At 50.9% G+C, this 19,265-nt stretch overlaps 1 long non-coding RNA gene across 4 annotated transcripts in view; it reads left to right on the forward strand.

Moving 5' to 3' along the window:
* Positions 1-19,265, forward strand: part of LOC103352163 (uncharacterized) — a 56,333-nt gene that overhangs the window by 23,864 nt on the left and 13,204 nt on the right. For 2 of the 4 annotated variants that reach the window (XR_011386373.1, XR_011386375.1), the window contains 2 exons: positions 13,339-13,429; positions 18,946-19,214. This is a non-coding gene — a long non-coding RNA (uncharacterized lncRNA). The remainder of the gene's footprint in view (positions 1-13,338; positions 13,430-18,945; positions 19,215-19,265) is intronic. The other 2 variants (XR_007913968.2, XR_011386374.1) reach the window with 1 other exon arrangement.

Consider the following 19,265-nt stretch of genomic DNA (forward strand, 5'->3'; position numbering starts at 1 on the left):
CGTGGGAGACTTGCTGGGTGGCAACTCAGGGCTCCTGGTCCAGCCCTGGCTGTTGAGGGCATTAGAAGGGAATGAGGCCGGCGCCGCGGCTCACTAGGCTAATCCTCCGCCTTGCGGCACCAGCACACCGGGTTCTAGTCCTCGTCGGGGCGCCGGATTCTGTCCCGGTTGCTCCTCTTCCAGGTCAGCTCTCTGCTGTGGCCAGGGAGTGCAGTGGAGGATGGCCCAAGTCCTTGGGCCCTGCACCCGCATGGGAGACCAGGAGAAGCACCTGGCTCCTGCCTTCGGATCAGCGCGGTGCGCCGGCCACAGCGCACCGGCCGCAGCGGCCATTGGAGGGTGAACCAACGGCAAAGGAAGACCTTTCTCTCTGTCTCTCTCTCACTGTCCACTCTGCCAGTAAAAAAAAAAAAAAAAGGAATGAACCAGCAGGTGGAAGATCTATCTCTACCCTCTCTAACCCTTTCAAATAAAATGAAAGTAAATCAAAACAATTAAGAAAGTGTTTATGGTGGCCTGCCATAGATCAGAGCTAGCTATTCTATTTGACTCCCACTGTCTACTTTCAGCTGTCTGGTTGGACATCCTCCACCAGCATCCCATATGGGCACTGGTTTGAGTCCCGGCTGCTCCACTTCTGATCCAGCTCCCTGCTAATGCGCCTGGGAAAGCAGCAGGAGATGCTTGGGCCCCTGCACCCATGTGGGAGACCCGGTTAGAGTTGCAGGCAGGCAGAGGCAGGTTTTCGTGGGGCTAGACAGACGGAAGGTTCTTGCAGAGAGGGAGCTGTGCCACAGCCTCAGCAGCACCTGGGGATTTGCTAAAGCAGCACATTCCTGGGCCCACCCCAGACCTGCTTAACCGCCCCTAGCATAGGGCCCAGCACAGCAAACTGCGCGTTAACACTTCCTGGGTGAGTCTCATGGTCACTGAGTCTGAAAACCTGTCTGCAGGATCAGTAAATCCAAGGTTCAAATAACTGAGAGGAAGTCAGAGCCAGGGGGCTGGAGGAGGGTAAGATGGAATCTGAGCCAAATCAGAGGACGGAGTTTCTGGGAAATTGCTCGAACACCCGTGGCTATTTTCAGCCAGCCTTTATCTTCTGCAGGTGCGACCCGTGAGTGGGTTGGGCTGACTTAAAGGGCTAGAGTGGACAGGTAGAGAAGTATTTGCAGATGTTTCTGCAGCCGTGACAGCCTGTAGTCCACCACCTCTCCCGGAGGATTCGTTTTGGTCGGGTGTCTTTCAGAGAGAGCTGGCCTGGCTTCAACATGGTACGACAGGACCACGCTTTCGCTACTAGAGGAGTCTAGTCCCCTCACTCACTGCAGCAATGAGCCCTGCAGTATTCCCAGGAGGAGGTCCGGGACCCGCCTGCAGCACTCCAGTGAGATGAAATGCATCCCGTTTGTTGGAAAGCTCTCCCTTTGCAAGGCCCAAAGCACCTATCGCCTTTCATACAGTAATGGCTTGTGTGAACAGACACCTGGTCCTGCATACTCTCTCCGCTCTGGTTCCCTTACTGCTGGCCGGAGCAAGGCAGGCCCTCTCCTCTCTAACTTGGAGATGCATGATGCGTCCCGTGGTCTCTGCCCCTTGGTCCTTTCCGAAGTTCTTAACATGAGCTGGCTTTCCAGCACCTGGAAGACGGTGCGTAAAATGACCAAGGAGCAGAGAAATGAAAGCGGGGCCCAGGAAACCAAATCGTGCATAGAATTGGCAGGGCCGAGTCGACGTGCGGAAGAGAACGGGCAGAGGCAGAGCCAAACGTGGGGCTGACGAAACAAGGTAATCTCGGATCCAAGCCCACAGAGGCCGGGCGGCCCCTGGGAAGGCCTGTTTCCGTGGGACCCACGTGTCCCACTGGGGCCGGGAGAATTTGCGTAGGAGTTGAGGGAGACCTGTCGGGGCCAGGTTAAGATTACTGCCGCTAAAACCCCCAGACCCTTGGTCCCTGAGTTTCTGCCAGTTCAGGTCACAGCAGCCCCGTGATTCACAGTTGGTATTTTGGACCTAACTTAAGGGCTTTACATAATCCGTGTTAAGTTTAATCTCGTTGATTCCGATCGGTTGAAGCCATCTGAACCTCATTTCTGGAATGTGTGACCAGTCCCTTTCAACGCTGGGTCCTGCGTGGAGTGTATAAACTGGCTCTGATCTCTGTGTCCAACTTATCAGCAAAAATGTAGACCAGCAGCTCGTTAGGGACTGCCTTTCAAACCCACACCTACGTTAGCCGACACGGTTGGCCGTGGGCTGGTTAACCAGCTGTTTAGCTGTGTGCTCGCCCATTTGCTCGTGGGGAAAATGCTGTTCAGTAGTGACGGTCTCCTCATAGGGGGACTGTGTTAGAAATGTGTCTGGTGGCGCCTCTGGGTCCACGGACCCTTCTCAGGAAATTCTCCTGCTCGAGGGCGTGTTGGGTCAGTGCTGGACACCCTCCTCCTTCTTCCCCAGCTGCATCCCATTGGAACTGCCTCGCAGGGCCTATGGGAGCCTTGGGGTGATGAGCTCTGTCCAGACAGGATCAATCAAGTACCTATTGGTGAGGATTTAATTAACAGAGAGGGAGAGACCAAGTATTCAACAGGAAGCAGCCGAGGCAATAAATTTATTAATATGGGGGCCGTGAAGTGTCTGAGGAAGCAACAGCTGTGAGGAGAGTCAGATCTTAATTTGTCAATGCAGTGAGCTAATATGAGTGCAATTGGAAAATTTCTCTGCTGTATATCACCCAGAAATCTGGTTCTATCAAGTAGTCCTTTAAACACATAGCTGAGTTTATTATAGAAAGAAATCCCCGGGAGTGGGATTCAGACGGGAAAATAGGAGAGTACTTCAGGAGGTTCCTGGAGCGGCAGGGGTTTGGACAGTGGTAAAGATGCTGCTTGATGTCTCCCATAGCAGAATGCCTGCTTCAGGTCCTGTATCCCATAGCACAATGCCTGCTTCAGGTCCTGTATCCCATAGCACAATGCCTGCTTCAGGTCCTGGCTCCCATAGCACAATGCCTGCTTCAGGTCCTGTATCCCATAGCAGAATGCCTGCTTCAGGTCCTGTATCCCATAGCAGAATGCCTGCTTCAGGTCCTGTATCCCGTAACACAATGCCTGCTTCAGGTCCTGTATCCCATAGCAGAATGCCTGCTTCAGGTCCTGTATCCCGTAACACAATGCCTGCTTCAGGTCCTGTATCCCATAGCAGAATGCCTGCTTCAGGTCCTGTATCCCATAGCACAATGCCTGCTTTAGGTCCTGTATCCCATAGCACAATGCCTGCTTCAGGTCCTGTATCCCATAGCACAATGCCTGCTTCAGGTCCTGGCTCCCATAGCACAATGCCTGCTTCAGGTCCTGGCTCCACTTGCAAGCCAGCTTGCTGCTAAAGTGCACCCTGAGAAGGCACAGATGTGGCTCAAGTACTTGCATCCCTGCCACTCACATGGGAGACCTGGATGGAATTCCAGGCTCCTGGCTTCAGCTTGGCCCAACCCTGTCTGTTGTGGGCATTTGGGGAGGGAACCAGTAGCTGGAAGAGCTCTGTCTCTCTGCCTTTCAGATATAATGAAAATAAATAAATGTGCTTTTGTTTTTTAAGATTTATTTTATTTATTTGAAAGACAGTTAACAGAGCTAGAGAGAGAGAGAGAGAGAGAGGTCTTCTATCTGTTGGTTCACAACCCAAATGACCACAATGGTCAGAGCTGAGAGGATCCGGAGCCAGGAGCTTCTTCCAGGTCTCCCACGTGGGTGCAGGGGCCCAAGGACTTGGGCCATCTTCTGTTGTTTTCCCAGGCCACAGCAGAGAGCTGGATGGAAGTGCAGCAGCTGGGACTCGAACCGCCACCCATATGAGATGTCGGCACTGCAGGCTGTGGCTTTAACCTGTTGTGCCACAGCACTGGCCCCTAAATAGATGTTTTAAAGGATTTTATTAAAAATAAAAGGTAAGTTTATTTTGGTGCAAAAGTTTTCTTTTTGAAATCCATGCATAGTTTTTTCATAATACATATTTTCCACAAACCTTTGGAAGACCCCAAGTATGCATGGATTTCAAAATTTTCTGCTTATCTTTCAGTTCTGTTTGCCATGAACTTTTTGACCACGTATGTGACCAGAGCCTGTGGCAGCCCTCATAGCAGGGCGGCTTGTTATCGCACTGGTGATAACTAGAGGGTGGGTCCAGAATTCCTCGGAGACACATGGTTAGTCCCTTCCAGCAGAGGGATTGGAATTGAGTCTCTGGCTTAAAGCTAGGATCGTGGATGGGTTCCATGGTTAATGACGTAATGGACTAAAACATGTTCTTCTGCTGGCAGAAGGAGCCAGCAAGGACACTTGTCTGCTTTGCCTTGGGTCTGCTTGGGATTGTGTCTCCTGAGGATTTGCAGTCACAGCCTGTTCCTTGGCTGAATTTGGTCCTAATTTACTCGACCGGGGTGGTCCAGGGATCCTCAAGCTGAGATAGTAGCCCAAGGCTGACCATGCTAGGAGCCTGAGGAGATGCGCAGCAGCAAACAGAATCCCCAGGAAGGACACACCCTAGCCTAGGCCTTGCCAGGCTCCCGCAGATGGAGTTCATGGGCTCAGAATTAAAGAAACAACCCCTGCCAAGCATGTGTCCTCCGACTTAAGAATGCAAGCTTGGAATTCTTAAAGATACATGCTGAGAAAAGTTTTTAAAATAAAAAAACAAGTTAAGAAAAACTCCAGCATTAAAAATAAAGAAAACAAAAAAAGTTCAAAATGATGAAAGACATAAATGAAATCATGTACAATGAAAGAGAAGTAAAAAAAAAATACAATGAAAAATGACAGGCATAAGAGATGAAAATATAGGCACTGAAATTAAAATATAGTTGTATGAAATTCTACATTTATACAAAAGGTAAACTATTAGAAATAGTGTCCAGGTTCCAAAGGGTTAAAGAGATATAAAATACTAGAAAGATGTTGAAAGATGTGAGGAACTGACTTAAAAGGTTTATAGTTAACAGAGTTTCCAGAAAGAAAAATAAAAGGACTGAGAGAGATTCAGTATTTACAGGAGTAATGGCTGGTAATTTTCCAGAGTTGATGAGCACCATGAATCATAGATTCAGAAATCACAAGGGTCTCAGGCAGAATCAATTAAACTAAGCCTACCACATAGTGGTGAAAGTGCAGAACCTCAGAGGCTACCAGGAAACATTAAAAGCAACCAAAACAGTTCACAAGGGAGTGACAATGAGGCTGTTACTGTATTTCTCAACAGTAACAATGAAGTCTGAAAATCATGTAGTGAAATGTTCACCATGATGCCTAAAAAAAAAAAATGTTTTTATACCCGGATAAACTATCATTCAAGAGTAGGGGGTAAAATAAAAGCATTTCAGAACAAAGACAGAAATACTAACAGTCTCGCTGGAAACATGCAGAGGATGTACTTCAGGAAGAATAAAATTGGAAACAGAAGACTTAAGAGGCAAGAATGGAAGTGGGCATTTAGCTCAGTTGCCTGTATCCCACACTGAAGTACATGGGTTGGGTTCCCAGCCTTGTCTCCTGGCTCCAGCTTCCTGCTAATGTGGAGAATGAGAATTTGCCTCAGCTTTCAAGCCAAGGTCCTCCTGTTTTCAGAGCAGCCACTGGCCATTGACTGAGTGAGGCAGTGGTCTCTAGGGTGGTGCAAAAGGGCCTGGCCATTTCTACCAGGAGGAGAGATTTCATAGTTCCCTCTGGCCTGGCAGAGACATTGTGGGGCAGCTCTGGTCTCTCCATTCTGCTTCTTTCCTTTTTTACAGTATTATTCCTCCCAAATCTGTTTGCACACCTAAGTCCATTTAGTGTCTGCTTCCTGGAGAACCCAGCCTTGTGGCACACACTAAACATGTTAGGGAAACACTGCACAAAACAGAAATAGAAAAAATAACTTCTAAAAATAGTAGAAAAGGGGCCCAGTGCTGTGGTGTAGCAGGTAAAGCTGCCACTTGCAGTGCTGGCATCCCTTATGGGCGCTGGTTCATGTCCTGGCTGCTCCACTTCCCCTCCAGCTCTCTGCTATGACCTGGGAAAGCCTGCACCTGCATGGGAGACCCAGAAGAATCTCCTGGCTCCTGCCTTCAGATTGGCACAGCTCCAGCTGTTGTGACCATCTTGGGAGTGAACCAGTGGATGCAAGACCCCCACCCGCGTCTCTTCCTCTGCCCTTCTGTAACTCTGCTTTTCAAATAAATTAATTAATCTTTAAAAAAGTTAATGGAGGCCAGCGCCGTGGCTTACTTGGCTAATCCTCCGCCTGCAGCGCCGGCACTCCGGGTTCTAGTCCTGGTTGGGGCACCGGGTACTAGTCTTGGTTGCTCCTCTTCCAGTCCAGCTCTCTGCTGTGGCCTAGGAGGACAACGGAGGATGGCCCAAGTGCTTGGGTCCCTGCACCTGCATGGGAGACCGGGAGGCCAGCTCCTGGCTTCGGATCAGCGCAGCACCGGCCGTAGCGGCCATTAGGGAGTGAACCAACAGAAGGAAGACCTTTCTCTCTGTCTCTCTCTCACTGTCTATAACTCTCTGTCTCTCTCTCTCACTGTCTAACTCTGCCTGGCCAAAAAAAAAAAAAAAAAAATGTTAATGGAAAGGAAGACAATCAACTTAGTATGGAGAGAAAAATCAGTGAAAATATAAAAGCAATAAACATGATAGAAATAAAGGTAAAATATGTCCTGGCAGTAAAAAAGAGATTGTCAAATATCGTATGATGTCACCTATAGGTAGAATTTCAAAAAGGCTAATTCGTAGACATAGAGACTAGGATGTTGGTTACCAGAGGCTGGGAGTGGGGGAAGATGGGGAATGGAGAGATCCTGCTTAAAGTTCGCAAGATTTGGTGCACAGTGTAACAACCGGAGTTAACACAGGGAATCTTCAAAAGGTGCATGCATATTATGAAAAAAATAGAAGGATTTAAAAATTGTTCCAAAATTATTGCTATTTTCTAATATCTTCTTTTAAAAATTTATTTAATCAAATTATTTGAAAGGCAGAGAGCCAGAGATCCTCCATCAGCTGAGAGATCTCTCTCTCACTCTGTCTCTCTGTCACTTTGCCTTTCAATGAAGAAATAAATCTTTTTAAAAATTTGCCAAAACAATAGATTTTCAATTGTTTCATTCAAAAAAAGATTATATAAACTGACCTGTTAATCAGCCTACTATAATCATTCCATAATATACATATGAACATATCATGTTATACTTCTTAAATATGTACAATTATTATTTGGTGATTAAAAATGGAAATTAAAAAAAGAATGAGATTGTCAGGTTTTATTGGCAGAAAAGAAAGCGACATCTACCCATATGCTGTTAACAAGCACACCTAAAATATGAGTCTAGAGGAAAAGCTGAATCTAAAAGACAACACCAGCTCACGGAAAGCTGACGTAGCTGTGTGTAACTGGAAAGAGTAGGATTCAAGAGAAAAGCATGTGTAGGGTGAGATGGATAACAGTAAGATGCCGAGCCTTGGGGCAACAGCGGTTCTGAGCAGGTACACGTCAGAAGCACAGCCTCAGAACACACAAACACAAACGGCCAGCCATCCAAGGAGAAATCGGTGATGGTATAATCACGGTGATAGATTTTTACATGTCTCTTGGCAATTAATAGATGGATCAGACCAAAAAAAAAAAAATCAGTCCGAGCACAGACAATTTGCATAATACAATTACTCAGCTTAATCAAGTGGACTTATATGGAGCTTTGGGCCCACTCTCCCTGCCCTTCCTCCACCTGTCAGATTCAATAGTCGCTTAGTGGGAAAGCCTGTCTCACTCAGTAAGACACAAACCCAGACGACTCCAAAGATTGATACGTTTGCTTACCTAAAGGCCGACACTTTCTACCTGGCGGAAAATACCATCGGCCAAATAACAACCCGAGCCACAGACAGAACAATATCCACGTCACACACAGCTAGCACGCTGGTTTCCTTCATCGTGTGGAGCTTCTCCAGGTCAGGGAGAGGGAGATCAAAGCCCAGTGTCGATGAAGGTCATGCGCAGACAATTCACAGAATAAGGCAGCTAAAGTCACATGAGACAATCGGCCATGGCTCTCATTGAAGAAATTGAAACTTAATGTCTGTTGAGATTGTGTGAGACTGGCGAAAACCAAAAAAATCTGATGTTTGGTTTGGGAGAAGGTGTGAGGAAATAAGGAACTGTAATAGATCGCTAGTGACAGTGGCAGTTGGTGTGAGCTGTACGGAATATCCAGTGGTATTTCTTCTAGGAATGTGTCCTATGGATACTGACTGGCACAGGCCTGCAAAATATGTGTGCAGGAAAATTAACTGCAGCCTTGTTTGTAGTGACAAAACTTGGGGAACAGCAAATGTGCCACTCACCTCCATGCAGCAAAGGATTCCAAAGTCAGTGACTTTAGATCACCATTTATTGTCGTGTGGTCTGCGGCTCAAGGGTTCCTCCCAGCCAGCGGGGCCTCCTTGAGCAGCTGTGGTCAGCTGCAGGTCAGCTTGGAGCCCTGGCCTCTGGGGTTGACTGGGGTGACAAGGACGACTGTCATGTAACGCTCACCACCCAGCGGGTTAACTGGGACTTGTGCACATGAGATAACAAGGGCTCCAAAAGGTCAAGTTGAAATGTGCGTGACCTCTTGAGTCCTGGCCTTGGAACCAGAACAGAATCATTTCTGCTGCTTTCAATTGGCCAGAGCAAACCCCAGGGCAAGCCCAGATGTGAGAGGCATAAGACTCCACCTGTCAACGAGAACTCAAATCGTATTGCCAAGGTGGACGGATACAGAGAGAAGTGGAGGATTGTGTTCATTTTTGTGTGTGCAAAAACTACAATTACCCATCAAATGGCCATAGCCTAGTTAATGCAAAGAAGGGAACAGCTACACGGTGGACTCCTAGGCAGCACTGGAAAAGGATAAGGCAAAGCTGAAAGTATTGAGATGAAAAGACTTGAAGCCGTATTGTTAAGGCTCTGCTTCCTCTTCTAGGAGTGCCAGTTTCCAAGATCTATGTTGCCCCAGAAAGAAGCCCATCTGGCCTCCAGAGAAGACTGGGCCTGGGACAGCCCCTGGGGGACAACAGAGTGGAATGGGCAACATTGTGGTGTTTCGTTATCTGAATCGATTTTTTTTCTCTTTTAAAGTGGGGGAAGTCTCACTTTTGTAAGCATCTAGAGAGAACTGCAAGAGAAAGGGTCAGGGCCTGCGCTGTGATGTAGCAGGTAAAGCCACCGCCTGCAGTGCCGGCATCCCATATGGGTGCCAGTTCGAGTCCCGGCTGCTCCACTTCCAATCCAGCTCTCTGCTATGGCCTGGGAAAGCAGTGGAAGATGGCCCAAGTGCTTGGGCCCCTGCACTCACATGGGAGACCCAGAAGAAGTTCCTGGCTCCTGGCTTTGGACTGGTGCAGCTCCGGCCCTTGTGGCAATTTGGAGGGTGAAGCAGCAGATGGAAGACTCTCTCTCTGCCTCTATGTAACTCTGCTTTTCAAATAAGTAAATAAATAAATCTTAAAAAAAAAAAAAAGGGTCACACTCCAGGGTGAGGCCTGAGGTGGGTGGGAAGTGAGGGGAGTCAGCCCGGGCCTCGCTTGGGCCTGGCGAGGTGGAAGGCAGTTCTCCGCAGAATCCCGCCTTCCCACCCGTGCCCTCCCTGCCCCTCTCTCAGGGGCTGCCCGTTTTCCACAGAGCAGGGCTTGTGGTTTGATGGCCCTCAAAGAGCTCTGCTGCCCAGGTCATGCAGAAGAGTCTGGAAACATAGCCCTGGAGTCCTGGGGTTTTGGAAGTTGGCTGCTTCTTCCTTTTTTTTTTTTTTTTCCCTCCCTCAAAGATTTATTTACTTGTGCAAAAGGCAGAGTTACAGAGGAGAAAACGAGAGAAACAGAGAGAGCTTCCACCTTCTGGTTCACTCCCCAAATGATTGTAACAGCTGGGGCCGGGCCAGACCGAAACCAAGAGCTTCTTCGGGGTCTCCCATGTGGGTGCAGGGGCCCAAGCACTTGGGCCATCTTCCGCTGCTTTCCCAGGCTCATTAGCAGGGAGCTGGATCGGAAGTGGAGCAGCTGGGACTTGAACTGGTGCCCATCGGGGATGCTGGCACTATAGATGGCAGCTTAGCCTTGCTGCTTTGAGGTGGTGAGGCCTCACATCTGTCCCCCCTTCCACATCTGGAGGCTCTGTCGTTCGTGGAGACAGAGTGCATTCCCAGGACACCTGGACAACAGGGGCTTGTGGGACTTTAGGACCAGGACCAGGGGTCTGCTTATTGCCAATACAGTTCTAGGAACTGGCTTCTGGCCCTACGCTCTCTTGGGATGTGAGGTATCCCTGTCACAGCGTGTGTCTCATTTCTCTTTTTCTCTTTCTCTTTCTCTTTCTCTTTCTCTTTCTCTCTCTCTCTCTCTCTCCTCCCTCCCTCCCTCTCCCTTTCTTTCTCCCTTTCTTTCTTTTCTCTTTCTTTTCTCTTTCTTTTCTTTTCTTTTCTTTTCTTTCTTCTTTCTTTCTTTCTTTCTTTCTTTCTTTCTTTCTTTCTTTCTTTCTTTCTTTCTTTCTTTCTCTTTCAAAAGATTTATTTATTTGAAAGAGTTACACACAGAGAGAAGGAGAGGCAGAGAGAGAGAGAGGTCTTCCATGTGCTGGTTTACTTCCCAATTGGCCATAACAGCTGGAGCTGCACCGATCTGAGGCCAGGAGCCAGGAGCTTCCTCCGGATCTTCCCACATGGGTACAGGAGCTCAAGGACTTGGACCATCTTCCACTGCTTCCCCAGGCCATAGCAGAGAGCTGGATCAGAAGTGGAGCAGCCGGGACTGGAACCAGCGCCCATATGGGATGGGGATGCCAGCACGGCAGGCGGCAGCTGCACCACAGCGCCAGCCCCGTGTCTCCTTTCTGACTGGCTGCCCGATCTTTCACTTGCTCTCTCTTAAAAAAGATTTATTTATTTATTTATTTACACAGAGAGGGAGAGACAATGATTAAGGGAGCTCTTCCATCTGCTGGTTCACTCCTCAGATGGCCGCAATGGCCAGCGTTGGACATGGCTGAAGTCAGGAACCAGGAGCTTCTTCTGGGTCTCCCACTTGGGCCACCTTGATGTCTTTTGGTCCACACTGAGCCTAGAGGGATCCAGTGTGATGAGCAGGCGTCCTCATTCCAGGCTACCTCCAGAGATGCCAGCCAGCCTGTGGCCAGGTGCCCAGCTCTGGTCCACTTGCAGGCCAGCCCTGGGTAGAGCAGCCAGCACTGCTCCCTCAGTGGGGCCACGGGCCAGGCCTGCAGGAGGGGTCAACAGGCAGCACAGCTGACCTGTCTAGCTTAAGGGTTTGCTCCAGAGCGATCCCTCTGCCCCCTCGGATTCCCCCTCCCCTTCCTGAAATGACGTGTGGGCGGGCTAAGCTTTCATCTTTTCTCAGTGCAAATTCCCCTGGGACAAGAGAGGCAGTGGGTGCTGGTGCCGGGGGTGGAGGGCTGGGGAGGAGAGGGCTACAGAGAGGGCTCGGAACCAGTCCAGCTCTGTATCCTGCCTGGAGTGGTAAGACCCTGGGCACTTCTAAGAGGACCAAGTCCAAGAAATTGCACTCCTGTCTGTGACCATGAGGAGAGTAACTGAGCAGTGTTCTCACAGGTGCCACAGAGGGGCCACGCTCAGACCTTCTTCTCGGCCTGGCTCCCCCTGGAGCTCCCAGCCCCTTCTGTCCCATTTTCAAACAGTGGCTCCAGTTTGAAAAACACTGCTGGGGCCAGTGTTGTGGCATAGCTGGTAAAGCCACCACCTGCAGTGTCGGCATCCCATATGGACACAGGTTTGAGTCCTGGCTGCTCCACTTCCAATCCAGCTCCCTGCTAATGTGCCTGGGAAAGCAGCAGAAGATGGCCCAAGTCATTGGGCCCCTGCATCATGTGAGACCCAAATGGAATTCCAGGCGGTTGTGACCATTTCAGGAGTGAACCAGCTGATGGAAGATTCATCTCTCTCTCTCTCTCTCTCTCTCTCTCTCTCTCTCTCTCTCTCTCAGCTTCTCTCTGTAGCTTGCCTTTCAAATAAATAAATAAAACATTAAAAAAAAAAGAAAAGAAAAACACCACGTGTGACGGCAAGCCAGCAGGACACAGGAGCAGTTCTGGCTGTCTCTGGTCTGGGTCAGCCCAGGATGGAAGTGTTGGCACAGGTCTCGCTCAGCTATTATGGAAGAAGCAGCGAACTCTGTCCCCAGGGAGCTTCCAGCCTAGCTGATGTATCAGTCAGCTCTGAGGCCATTACAGTTAAGTCCTGAACTGTGTGACTCAGACCTCAAGTGCTCCCGTGGCCCCGACAATACAGCAAGCGGGGAACAGGGTGAGGACAGCTGCCTAAAAGTCAGTCACCAGGCAGCTGACCGGGAGGGGCTGGGATTAGTATCAGAAGTACCTAGAGCCTTTTCCCCTGATTTTTAAAGTTATGCATTTATTTGAAAGGCAAAGTTACAGAGAGGCAGAAGCAGAGAGAGAGAGAGAGAGAGAGAGAGAGAGGTCTTCATCCGCTGGTTCACTCCCCAAGTGGCTGCAATGGCTGGAGCTGTGCTGATCCAAAGCCAGGAGCCAGGAGCTTCTTCTGGGTCTACAATGCATGTGCAAGGGCCCAAGGACTTGGGCCATCTTCTACTGCTTCCCCAGGCCATAGCAGAGAGCTGGATCAGAAGTGGAGCATCCAGGACTCGAATCTGCGTCCGTTTGGAATGGCAACACTGCAGGTAGCGGCTTTACCCACTATGCCACAGCACTGGCCCCATTTTTTCCATATTTTTAAAGAATGATTGATTTATTTATTTGAAAGACAGTGTTAGAGAGAGAGAGAGAGAAAAATCTAATTTTCCATCCACCAGTTCACTCCCCAAATGGCAATAACATCCAGGGGTCCAGGGCTGGGCCAGGCTGAAGCCAGGAGCCAAGAGCTTCATCGGGGTCTCCTACGTGGGTGCAGGGGCCCAAGCACTTGGGCCATCTTCTGCAGCCTTCCCAGGTGCATTAGCAGGGAGCTGGATCGGAAGTGGAGCAGCCGGGACTTGAACCCGCACCCACATGGAATACTGGTGCTGCAGGCAGCGGCTTTACAGCTGCTCCACAGTGCTGGACTGGCCCTGTGACAGAGTTTCTACGAATTTCAGATATTGATGCTCAGCTCCTTCTGGTCTTTGCTTAACTGTCTCTTAGTGAGGTTTTTTGGACAAGCCCCGCCTTAGCCCTCTCCTCTTCCTTCTTTATTCTTCTCTTCTCTTTGCACTTACCACCATTTGGGGCGCTATTTGCTATTTTGCTAATAGATTGTTTTACTCTTTCCTCCCACTTTAGACTGTAAGCTCCTTGAGGAGAGGGCCTTTATCCGTTTGCTCACAGCTCCATCCTCAGCACTCAAGGGCTCCTGGCACGGAGAAAGGGCTCAGTGAGTACTGGTTGGATCAGAAAGTGGAGAAAATGTAGGTGTTTCATTGACAAAGCCACAGACTGGGTGCCTTCAATGACAGAATTATTTTCTCACAGTTCTGGTGCTGTAAAGTACAATCAAAGTCCAGCCGGATTTGGCTTGGATTCTGGCTTGCAGACGGCATGTTTTCTCTGTGTGTGTGCTGAGAGAGAGAGAGAGACAGAGAGACAGAGACAGAGACAGAGAGAGACAGAAATCCTACTGGATCAGACCCCAGTCTTATGACCTTAACTCCCCCAAACCAGGCTCCATGCAAAAAGCAGACATCAGTCAGCTCGGCTCTCATTCCTACTGGGGCCTCTCCATTTCAGGACCAAGGGGCCAGGTGCTGTGATGCAGAGGGTTAAGCCGCCACCCACAAGGCTGGCTTCCCATATGGGTAACCAGTTCAAGTCCCTTCTGCTCCACTTCCATTCTAGCCCCCTTCTAATGCACCTGGGAAGGCAACAGAAGATGGCCTGAATGCTTGGGCCCCTGTTATGCATGTGGGAGACCCAGATGGAGTTCCAGGGTCCTGGCTTTGGCCTGGCTCAGACCAAGCTGTGGTGGCCATTTGGGGAGTGAACCAGCAAATGGAATTTTGATCTCTCTCTCTTTCTCTCTCTCCTCTCTCTCTCTCTCTGTAACTCTGCATTTAAATAAACATATAAATAAATTTCAGGCCCCAAGGCGCTCCTCTCATTTGCCCTGGAGTGTGGGCACCATGGGCAATCCTTGTCTGCAGGAAAGACTTGCCGTTTTCCCTGGGGGTCCATTGTCAGCCTGTGCCTTCCAAGCCCACCACAGTCGGGCTGAGCTCTCTCAGTGGTGACAGTGGCTGGGAACACAGAACTAATGTTCACCCAACTGCTGGAGAGAAAAGTGAGTGCTAACCTTGTGTGTGAGACTGACTCCAGGGTGACAAGTGTCCCTGGAAGAGGGACATCGGAGCAAGTGGGAGAAATCAAGGCAGATCCAGAAGGATGTGTCAGGCCCAGGCCAGCAGAGGGGAGGAAGGGGGACCTGGTGACCAGTGACTAGGGCTGGGGTGGTGACAGCGCATCATAAACAAAGGACCAGATTGGGAGCGCCCCAGGGCAGGGGTTGGGCAGGTGGTGGGGGCTCCGTCAGCCACGCTGAGGGTGGGGTAGAGGACCTCTTTGGCTGAGCCGACCTGCTTGTCATTTCCTGTCTCCTCCTCTCCCTAGATCAGCCATGGCAGGGAGACCCAGACGCTCCTTCCCAGAGTTCATAGCTCCCCAAGCCTGTGTGTCAAAGCAGACTTTTTTTCCCCCAGGCGGAGCAGGCGGCTCTGTGGGTTTTCTGGCTGGCCGTCCCGCTGGGGCTTCCTTCCATCTGCAGCCAGTTCTGGGGAGCGGACAGCCCCGACTTCCTACCGTGAGCAGAGCCCGAGTCCTTGGGGTCTGGCGTCTGCCGGGAGAGAGGGTTTGGCTGGCAGGTCCCTTCCGTCTTGGAGCGGACAGGGAGTGGGCAGGTCACAGGCAGCTGCGCTGAGTATTTGTATTACGCAAAAGGCCGACTCAGCCCTCCTTCCTGCCAAGGTCAGCAAGCCACGTTCCCGGCGGTTTGGGTGTGTGGGTGTCTTCTGGACTCGCTGCAGAGGCTTCAGGGCCCAGGCCTTAGCTGGTGCGTTCCCACAGGAGCAGGGAGCTGTTTCCAGAAGGCAGTGCCAGGTCTCCTGGGGCCTCTGCTTGCATCCCAGCTTTTCCACTGAGTGCTTTGTCCACCAGTGAACAGGACTCAGAGACAGCCTGAAACGGGGACCCGGGCCTGGCTGGCTTGGGAAGGGGGAGGCTGTGACGAGCACAGGTGGGGCATGGGGGCAGAGCGGCTACAGTGACACCCTGTAGACGTAACAGCCAAATTTGCGGGGATCTTTTGTCCCCCTCCTCCTCACCCCCCCCCCACCGTCAGCCACACCCATATATATATTTTTTTAAAGATTTATTTACTTATTTGGAAAGCAGAATAGCAGAGAGAGGGAGAGACAGAAAGATCTTCTATCTCTTGGTTCACTCCCCAAATGGCCACAACGGCTGGGACTGGGCCAGGCCAAAGTCAGGGGCCTGGAACTCTGTCCAGGTCCCCCAGGCGTGTCCAGGAGCCCAAGCACTCAGGCCATCTTCTGCTGCTTTCCAGCATTAGCAGGGAGCTGGGTGCGAAGCACCACATCCACGTTGTACGCTGCTGAAATCAGGCCTGAACGAACAGGATAACCTGGACAGTGAGTGCGGACGGGGAGCGAGCCGTTGCAGCTCTTTGCCTGGGGTGCCTCAAGTGCAGATCGACCTGTGATTTACTTAGTGGGCACAGAGAGGCTGTTTCCTTGCCTCTTGGACTTCCGCTCTGCCAGCACAGCTCCTGCCACCCCTCAGACGTGGCTCTCTGGAAAGCCCTTCCTTCCTCATCCGTCTCTCAGGAGCCTGGATTTTTTTTCTTCTTTCTAAAAAAACAATCATTTATTTGAAAGGCAGAGTTAGAGAGAAAGAAAGAGATCTTCCACCCACCGGTTCACTCCCTAAATGGCTGTGACGGCCAGAGCTGGGATCCAAGTACTTGGGCCACTTTTGCTGTTGTCCCTGGCTCATTAGCAGCAAGTCAGATCAGAAGCGGAGCCACAGGGTCTCTAACTGGTGCTCATACGGGAAGCTGGCATCCCAGGTGGTGGTTTAACCTGTTATGCCCCAGCATGGACCCTGGAGCTCGAGACTAATGCTGGTGATTCATGGTTCACCTGTTACTCAGTTAGGTGCCGCTGACCAGGAACCTCCCCTGTTGATGCCTTAGAGGAAACTACAAGAGAGAACCCCACCACCCTGAGCTTCCCTGGACCCCTAAACACCTAAACCAACACAGTTCATTGTGGAGGAAAGAGACAAACACAACACACAGGAAAGAGTGGCCGCACAGCAGGAAGGTATCTTGGCACTGGCCCACGGCCCTCTGCAGCCCACCACACATTTCCTGAGCCACACATCTCCCCTGGTGGTGTTAAAAAAAATGTGAGGGCCCTGGTGGGGGTCCTAAAAGCAGGGTCTGGTGGAGAGCTCTTTGTAAGTGAGACCCAGGAGCCCCAGTTTAATTAGGATTCCTGGCTAGGATGGAGGGCTTGCGGCTGCCAGCCCAGGCCTTGAGCCATTGGTCACGGCTCATAAAGGCCACACACGAGTCACAGGGCCCGGGCGGGGCCCGCGTCCCATGTGGAGGGCGTCTCGGAAGCTCAGACGTCTCGTGACCCCCACCTGCGGCCCTGGGCTCCCCGAGACTCCATCCAGAGCTCCTTCTCTGCAGGCCACCTGTGGAGTGACACCTGCTGGGGCTCTGGGCTGAGTATCCACTCAGTGGGGCCTCTGTTCCCTGGGCCCGCCCTCCACGAGGCCATTGCTGTCACCAGCAAGCCCCACCCCTGCCTTTGAGCCCAGCTGCAGGGCTGCCATATTGAAACCTCCGCGTGTCTGTGACGGCCGTAGAGTTGGCGGAAGGACCCAGTCGTTGGAGATTTATATCAAACAAATGCTTTAAAAGCTGTGAAATATGCTATAAACTGCACACCAGGTTTCCGACGGTGGAGTTGGTGAGGGCCACGGCTGCTCTGCTCCACAGGGCTTTCTGGCTCCCACAACGACCAGGAAGGCCAGACGCTGCGTCTCCGGGCGCTCGTGCACTTGCGTCTCTGCCAGTCTTCGTGGTGTGACCCTGAAGCCTCCAAATACCCCACAACAGACCCCTGAGAAGTTGCCTGAGCTTCTTCCTCGGCAGCTCTGTCCCTTCTGTTAAGTATTCTGGCTCTGGCCACGTTTTCTCAGGGAGGTTGGCACTGTAAGAGATTGGAAATCATTTACACTTTAGTGCGAGCGAGGGATCTAAGCCCAGATTCATTTAAGAGAATCAGGAGGCAGAAACTCAGGGCACCAGGGTTCTGAAGGAGAAGAAAATGAGAGGGTTTGAGAAACTGGGCTCTGAACTAAGCCAAGGATAAACCATGCCACTTCCATGAGGGGACTTCTGCTCAGTCACGATTGGCACAGTGGCTAAGGGCAGGTTGTTGGGGCCAGGTTAGTAGGATTTGAATCCTACAGCTGCCACTAACTAGTAGCCACTAACTAGTTTGCTACTTAACTGCTGAGTGCCCCAGTTTTCTCGACTGTAAAAGAAGTCAGCTCTTAGCACCGTCCTCCAGTGTTGTCGTAAGGACAAAATGAGTACAGCACTTTGCAAACAGCCCGGCACCTGTGACTAGGTGAGCATCACCTAAAGGCTGCTGTTAGTGTCCACCCAGCGAGGGAGGAAGACTGGACAGACGCCGCAGGCTGCTGACCAGTGTGTGGCCCAGCGGGAGCCAGTCTGTAAGTGGAGCCCCTGTTTGGAAGGCGAGTGCCCCTTTGCTCCCCTGACGCAGGCTCCTGGAGTGGCAGGCAGGAAAGATGCAAAGAAAACCCTGCAGTGCCTCCCTCCTCCGCACTCCCCCCCCGCCACCCTGTGGCCCTGAACCTTCTGGCCCTCTGCCTGCAAAACTCCACTCTGCATCATTCGTGACTTTCTGTCTTGCATGCAAATACGGTGCCACACTAATCAATCGCTTCCCAACCATTGGAAGTCTGTAATAATCCCTTTCACCCAAGCCCTGCCAGCCTGTTTCACATAGCACCTAATTAACTCACATTAGAGGGTTGGAGCTTTCTTCTGGGAGACTCCTCGCCAGACTCCTTTCCCCAGCAGGTGGCTGCTCCCCTGGGTCGTGTCGTAGATAAAATCTCACAGGGCGACTGGCCCGGCCAGGAGACGGTGGAGCAATTAGAGTGTGGGATCACGATGGGCCACCATGCTAATGGAAGTGAGTGAGAAATAACTGCTTGCAATTTCATTAACTAAGACAATCAATCATTACTCAGACTTCATGGCCTCCTGTAAGGTCCAATCCTAATGCGACTTATTAAGAAAGGTCAGTAAATCATAATCTATGAAGGAGCTTGTTCTGCCATCCCACTTACATATTTTTGAAACATTCTTAATCTTCAAGATCTAGGGCTAGCACGTGGGTGCGGTATTCACCCACCCCCCAAAATGCCACAGTGAGCGAGCCCGGTGCAGAGCTGGGCTGGGGGATACAAGTGTGTTGTTTTTTAAGATTTATTTGAAAGGTGGAGTGACCGAGAAACACACAGAGAAGGGGATACACAGAGAGAGAGAGGGAGAGAGAATCTTCCATCCACTGATTCGTCCCCCAAGTGGCCACAATGGCCAGTGCTGGGCCAGGCTGAAGCCAGGAGCCAGGAATTCCATCCGGGTCTCCCACATGGGTGGCAAGGGGCCCAAGCACTTGAGCCATCTTCTACCACTTTCCCAGGAGCATAAGCAGGGAGCTGGGTCAGAAGAGGACCAGCCGGGACATGAGCCGGGGCTCCAGTATGGGTTGCTGGTGTCACAGGAGGTGGCTTAACCCGCTGTGCCCCAACACCAGCCTCTCTGTTCAGTTCCAGGTACCAAGTGAGACCATTCCAGAAGATCCCAATAACACTGCTTAGATTTGGAAGCAATATACCTGGGGAACAGTTGAGGGAGTTGGCGCTGTTTCGTCCAGGGAAGAAAAGACTTGCTTGGTTAGGAGCCGGATCTTGTGAAGTGTTGTGTTGCTGGCTGTAAGAGCTGATTAGGAGAAGACGCTGGAGGCAGAACAAGGGCCAAGGAGTAACGATCCCAAACCCAACAAGTCAGCACCAAAAATGGATAGAGAACCAGACAGGTGAATCTGATAACTAGGTTTTCTCTGCAGGTTGGTGGAGGGTGGTGAGAA

Source organism: Oryctolagus cuniculus, chromosome 2 (assembly GCF_964237555.1).
Source record: "Oryctolagus cuniculus chromosome 2, mOryCun1.1, whole genome shotgun sequence".
Lineage (NCBI taxonomy): Eukaryota > Metazoa > Chordata > Mammalia > Lagomorpha > Leporidae > Oryctolagus > Oryctolagus cuniculus.